Source organism: Mauremys reevesii, linkage group 12 (assembly GCF_016161935.1).
Source record: "Mauremys reevesii isolate NIE-2019 linkage group 12, ASM1616193v1, whole genome shotgun sequence".
In the NCBI taxonomy this organism is placed as follows: domain Eukaryota; kingdom Metazoa; phylum Chordata; order Testudines; family Geoemydidae; genus Mauremys; species Mauremys reevesii.
Genome location: NC_052634.1, coordinates 19,833,544 through 19,840,182, shown reverse-complemented (window position 1 = coordinate 19,840,182; position 6,639 = coordinate 19,833,544). Strand labels below are relative to the sequence as shown.

The 6,639-nt window shown below is 50.7% G+C and overlaps 4 non-coding genes across 4 annotated transcripts; 3 read left to right on the top strand and 1 right to left on the bottom strand.

Moving 5' to 3' along the window:
• The first annotated feature begins 441 nt into the window (after positions 1-441).
• On the top strand, positions 442-513 carry TRNAQ-UUG. Its single transcript has one exon. It is a non-coding gene; the product is annotated as a tRNA-Gln (tRNA).
• Positions 514-2,487: 1,974 nt separating this feature from the next.
• Positions 2,488-2,579, top strand: TRNAI-UAU. Its single transcript is given in 2 exon segments — positions 2,488-2,525; positions 2,544-2,579. It is a non-coding gene; the product is annotated as a tRNA-Ile (tRNA).
• A 1,826-nt stretch (positions 2,580-4,405) lies between these two features.
• TRNAS-AGA lies at positions 4,406-4,487 on the bottom strand. Its single transcript has one exon. It is a non-coding gene; the product is annotated as a tRNA-Ser (tRNA).
• A 1,380-nt stretch (positions 4,488-5,867) lies between these two features.
• On the top strand, positions 5,868-5,941 carry TRNAT-UGU. The gene has a single exon. It is a non-coding gene; the product is annotated as a tRNA-Thr (tRNA).
• Positions 5,942-6,639: the final 698 nt, after the last annotated feature.

Sequence of the window (6,639 nt, the reverse complement as noted above, 5' to 3'; positions counted from 1 at the left end):
AGGAGTTGGCGGCTTTGTTCCGGCGGCCGGGCAAACACCACAACATTAAAGAAACCAATGGTGCCAAGTCCTGCAGTGTCACCTGTGGGATTTCCACAAGAGCATCCAGGCAGGGGAGCCAGTCAGCGTGTGACTGTACGACCGGATCAAGCGACAGCTGCCTGAGTTCCAGGAGATGAGGTTGCAGTTGGCCGATATGAGCGGGAGCACCGAATGAAGGGAGGGGCGGCCTCCCCTGACATTTTTGCAGCCTGCAGGGAATGGAGACAAAGCAGGGGGATGCGGGGACTCAGGGCAGGACCCACGGATCTGGTAGAGCAGGACCACGGTCGCTGGAGGAGGAGAGAGAGTCCTGTGAGAGGAAACCGCAGGTGGGAAGCAATAAGCGCAGAGTGCAAACCAGCCAAGAGTCACAGGGGTCTAGAAAATGAAATACCAGCAGGTCCCATGGTGTAATTGGCAGCACTCAGGACTTTGAATCCTGAAATCTGAGTTCAAATCTCAGTGGGACCTCTTGGAGATATGTTGCTTTGCTACAAATTCCCTAGAGCTCAATGTGTTTGGCTACCTTCTCTCAGGGTGAACTAGAGTGAGGTTTCTTTCCCTCACGCTCGGTGACTGATCCCCACTGCAGACAGGTCTCTGGTCTGGCTGGTTCAATGGGCTGGTGGCTATAGGTTGGGGTCCTAGAACTTAACAGTCTGGCTAGAGATTCCTGTGGATTGACCATATGGTTGCTTCTCGCTGCTTCACCTGATGTCCACAACTTTGGTCCCTGCAGCTGCCACACTCTTCCTCTTGCCCACATGGCATTTAAAGGAAGGAGTGTCAGGGCCAGGCTTCATAGTCAGGGCTAGGCAGGAGGGAGGAAGAGTCCCAGGCTGGAGCCCAGCACCTCTCCTCCTCTAGGCACCTGGAGCAGAGGCGGCTGGTGCTGACAGCTCCAAGGGAAGGCTTAAAAGCCACAGAGCAACCAAGGGCAGGGCAAGAGGAGGGGAGAACCATGCCTATGTGTGGCCAGCAGACAGCCACAGAGACACCGGCCAGCCTGCTCCCTGCTCCCTGGCATGCCGGACACCCACTGAAGGCCACCCACAGACCAGCATTCGTTCTGTGGCTGGCATCACAAGGTGATTGGAAAGCAGGTGGGGCCTCTGACCCTTCCCACTCAGGGGGCTCCTTTTGGCAGTGGGGCAGGAGATATTTCCCCCAAGAGGCTTTTTCCCAGCGGCTGAGAAGCACAGAAGTACCCGGTGTTTGCTCTTGCGGTGAAAGGGGTTAATACGTTTAGGCTAGCTCAGCTGGCAGCACCTCTGGCTTTTACTCTGAAGGCTGAAGTTACAATTCCCTGTTTGGGTGCTTGGGGCTCCTCTTCAACAATACAACACACAATCTGCTTAAGCCCCCACCCAGTAACCTGGGGAAACTAACCCTGGCCACTGGGTGCCTCTAAGAGGCGATACTTTCCCCACTCACAACCACTGAGTGTAGAAAAGAAACTTTAATAAAAAGGAGGAAAATCAGCTTGTATTAACTTAGGAAAACACCACAAACATAACACAACACTAAGAGCAAAACACCTGCCCCACAGCGCGCTGGGCAGTAGCCTTTTACCTCGGGCTCCTAAATCCAGACACCAGAAGCTCTTTGGATGTGCCCCTCCCTTCACTGCACCTCACCCACAACTGCTGTCCTGGGTCAGTGAAAACCCAGAGTTCACCTCTCACCTCCCGGGGGGAAAGCCCCTTTCTCCCTCCGCTGTCTGGCCACATTCCCGCCCACTTGCCGTTCCCCCCTGTCACCGCTCTGCTGGCCACCCTCTCTGCTCTGAGACGTCTTGTGGTCCCACCAGGAGCGGAACAGGCTCCCTAAAAGTAGCGGCCACCAGAGCCCAAACAGTAGCCCCACCCCTGCCACTCAACGCCACACCCCTGCCCCACCCCTTCTCCCCAAGGACCTGCTCCTACACTGCCTCCTCCCCCGAAGACCCCTCTTCCTGCTCACTGCTCTCCATCCCCTCCCCACCCTCGCTTGCCCTTGCGGTCATTACAAAGTGGTAAGGCAGAGCCCTCCCATTTTTAAAAGTCCTGGGGTGGTGTTCCCCCCTGTTCAGGCACCCCTGGGGCTCTGCACTTCACACAGCTCTCCCTGATTTCAGCTGTTAGTGAGGGAGCCTCACTGCTAGCGCAGACTGGGCAGTTTCTTGCATGAGAGACACTGTCCCAAAGCAGGACTAATGCTTAGACCTGTTTATCAGTGATTTCAGACCTGTTGGTCTGCAGCAAGACTCTCCATTGAGTCTTAACCAGCTCTGTTATTACACAGGGAAGAACAAAAGGGTCAAATGGGGCCTGGAACCCTTAAGAAGAATCCACCCCACCAAGTACAACACTTGTCGCTACCTGCTCTCAGCCCCACTGAGAATGTTTTGGGGTCACTCCTTGCCTGTATCAACCTAGGAAACTGGGATAAGAGCAATTAATAGGTGCTCCAGTGGCGCAATGGGTTAGCGCACAGTACTTATAGGGCAGTACTGAGGAGCTATGCTGAGGTTGTGAGTTCAAACCTCACCTGGAGCACTGGTTTTCATTAGCCAAGTGGCATCACCCCCTCATTTGGCCCTGTGGAATGTAGAATTCCAGCCCTGGGACACTGAGGAGAGGAGGAGTCAAAAATGCCCCCTTCACTTATTACCTCCTCTCCAGAGCACAGGTCAGAATCTACCATCCTTTCCCTCCCAGCCCCTGAGCCAGGATCCCTCAAGCAGAGCCTGGAGTCCTGCCCCTGGCGTCTGTACTATTGACAAAGACTAAGTGACAGGGACAAAACACTCAAATCCCGCCTGGTGCGGGGAGCCAGGTTTGCTCTTCAAATTCTGTCGTTGGTACATTTCCAGGCCTGGGAATGTCCCCCAACAGCATTTAATGGGAAGCTGCCTGCAGAACAGTTACACTGCACAGAGCTCCTGAGGAGGAGGGGTGGGAATTAGTAATTTTGAGGATTGTTTGGGAAATGAGCCTTTGCTGACAAGGTTTGTCTCTGTTCATATTTCACCTTCAGGTGTTATGTTGAGGGATCTTTAGTATATTTTTGGGAGGTTAATAACTCTCTCCTCAACTTTATTTACTCAACTTAAAAATTGGTGTCACTTGATTTTTGCATCTCCCTGTGAAAATGCAACTGACACGTGTGGCTTTCTACAGGGGGTCGATGTTAAAGTTGAGGAATTCAGTCTCTGTACTTCTGGGGGGGGGGGGTTGCTTTTTTTACAGCTGCCTCACGGCCAGGCACACTGGGCTGTTAGCTGCACCCACTGTCCTTGCCAGGGGCCCCTGCTGAACCCTGGGTGGCTGCACTGACGTGCTGGGGTGACTCTGCAGGGGGAGAAGCTGCTGTGGAGCAATGTAGAGCAGGTGCAGGAAGGAGACGGGGTCACTATTCTCATTCTGAACTGCACAATTTTCCAAATTTGGGAATAGATTCATAGATTCATAGACTTAAGGTCAGAAGGGACCATTATGATCATCTAGTCTGACCTCCTGCACAATGCAGGCCACAGACTCTCACCCACCCACTCCTGTAACAAACCCCTAACCTATGTCTGAGTTACTGAAGTCCTCAAATCGTGGCTTAAAGACCTCAAGGGAATCCTCCAGCAAGTGACCCCGTGCCCCACGCTGCAGAGGAACGCAAATGTCCGAGAACAATTCTAGGGGAAGGTGAATGCAGCACAATGACACTGGAGATGCCCAGACCTCCAATGGGGGCAGCGTGGACATTAATAATGGGAAGATCATTTGTGAAATTAGTCGTCACTGACAAGATTTGTCTCTGTTCCTATTTCACGCTGTGGTGTTAGTTAGAGGAATCAGTACAGATTTTTACTATATTAATTAAACACTTAATTTTATTTAACCAAGCCAAAAACTTAGTGTCACTTATTTTTTCTCTCTCCTAGCAAGAATGAATTGAATTTTGTAACTTTCTGGAAAGTGCAGTGAGATTAAATGTGGGGAATTCAGTCTCTGTGTTTGTGAGCTGATGTTTTCCTCTCACAGGTCAGTGCCTGCATTGAAATACCAAGAGGGATCTAAGGGCTGGTGTACGCTGGGCACTTAACTGGCAGAGCGACGGCTCTCAGGGTGTGACACCCCCACAAATCCATAGAGTTAAGTTGACCTAAGCCCTGGTTAGATAGTGCTAAAGAAAAGGAAGAATTGTTCTGTCCATGTAGCTATTACAGGGATGGGAAAACCTCTCCAGTCACTGTCTACTCCAAAGTGCTATAGCAGTGCAACAGCAGCATTTTAAGTGTAGACAGAGTGAAAGTAGATCTGGCTCTAGTTCACACTGTGGATGCTCAGGTACTAAGGCTACAATAATAACAACAACAGCACAGTGCTTGCGTAGTTGGCAGGATTCAAATCTGCGCAGGGAAACCCCAATGGATTTCTAGTCCATCGCCTTAACCACTCGGCCACAACTACTTGATGTGCACTTATTTTGCTACATGATGATTCTGTTCTCACTGAATTGTCACTTCAACTTGTTTGCTCAGACCAGCTTCCCCAGCACACTCATGGCTGCATTAGTGTAAGTGTATCCTTGGCTGAACAGCGAGAATTCCTGCCCATTTCCCTTCCGGCTGGAGCATGATCAGAGTGTGTTTGTGTGAATGACATTGCTGTAGATTGTTGTTTATTCCCCACTCTGACAATTCAGACAGTCCCTTTCCTAGTCAAATCTCCAGCACATCGTTCCAATAGCAGGGGGCAGGATTTCTCTGGGGCACTGAGGGCTGGTGTGTGAATTCAGTCTTGCATTCCACCTTTGATGTTTCATGGACTAACAACAGCAGCCTTTGTCTGGGATAAAGATGGCAGCAGGGCTGGCCTGGGTCATCCGACTTGGGCTCCTAGACGTAAAGCTGAGGGGCTAAAAACTGTGGTGCAGATATTTGTGTTCACGCTGAAGCCTGAGTTCAGAAACCCTCGCACCTCAGAAGTTGGGCTCAAGCCCATATGTCTGCACTGTAATTTTATAGAGGTTGGGAGGGAGTTTAGCAAGTGGAAATGGTAAAACCGCATTGAGGGGACTGGACCACTGACCTATCAGCTCTTAACACCCAAACTTTCAGTAGCTCTATTATCAGTGCCTGTGAGTTTAATTTAAACCATAGGTCCATCTAGCTCTGAATCTTGTCTTCTGCCAGTAGCCAATACCAGATGAAGTTTTGCTCCCAAGGTGTGTGTGTGATTCTTTGGACAGGTCTACACTACAAAATTAGGTTGGTGTAATTACATTACTTAGGCTGGCAATGCAGTTCTATCAAGCTAATCGCGGTATAGATAGTGGCTCAGCTGTCACAACTTTCTGGAGCTATGAAAGGGGAGGGGCCCAACCTCTGTAGCAGGAATGCAGGGCAGGCGAGGTCACGGCAGGCATGGTGGGATACTGGTGGAAACCAGTTATGGTGATATAATGAGCAGCAGCATTTACACTGACATTTGTCACTTTAAGTTTGCTGCAAAAAGCACTAGGCCTCTCGTCGAGGTGGTTTTATTTTGTCACTAAAACAGGGCAGTTTTGTTGCCAGACGTGGCATTGCAGTGTGTGCACCAGCCAAAAACTGCCGACCGAGGGAGCGTTGTGTGTTTTTCACACATCTGAGCAATATAATGATGCTGAAGTAACCTTGTAGTACAGACCTGGCCAAAGATTCACACACACAAACACACACAGCTTGCAAGGAAAACCTCACCTGCTCCACTGCTTTGCAGAATCCAAACACAAGCAAAGCTTTTCAGGCCCCAGTGGGGATGGCAGGGAGTCAGGTGTGGGCAGACACTGTGATTTTGGCACAGGCAGGCACCATGGCTTAGCTGGCTAAAGCGCCTGTCTTGTAAACAGGAGATCCTGGGTTCAATTCCCAGTGGTGCCTGGTTGACTAACTCTTGGGCAACCTGGTAATGGCTACTGTGGGAGGACAAAACACAGAGCTAGATGGCCCTTTGCTCCAGCCTAGTATGGTTGTTTAAATTATACTCACAGGCACTGATAACAGACTTACTGAAAGTTTGGGAGTTAAGAGTTGATAGGTCAGTGTTCCAGCCTGTCACAGATGACCCCCCTTCCTCTGGGACAGGGGCAGGTCTGGGCTCTCACACCAAATGCTCATTGTGGCTGCCAGAACCTGTGGGCAGCTCATTTAGTTTACACGGAGGGTTGAGTCCTGCTTTGTGCACCGTGTGTGAGAATGAAAATCCTAAACCACCCTTTGAAATAACGAAAGCAGCAGGACGGGTTATTGTCCCTGCCCCAAAGCAGACAGACCAATGGAGAAATGCCATTGAGTCCAGGGTAATACTCCACTGACATTTTACCTTTTTCACTTGCTAAACTCCCTCCCAACCTTGTGGGGTCCAGATCCCGGTATTGAGCCTGAGCCGAGATGTCTAGAGTGCAAATTTACCACCCCCATGGCCGAAGCCCCGGGAGCCTGCACTGGCATGGGGCAGCCCTGGATGTTTCAGTGCAGTGTGGACATAGCCCAGCATTATGTCTACACTGCCATTAACACTCCCAAGTCACTATTCTCAAACCCGGGGTCAGTTGATTCAGGCTTGTGGGGCTTGTGCT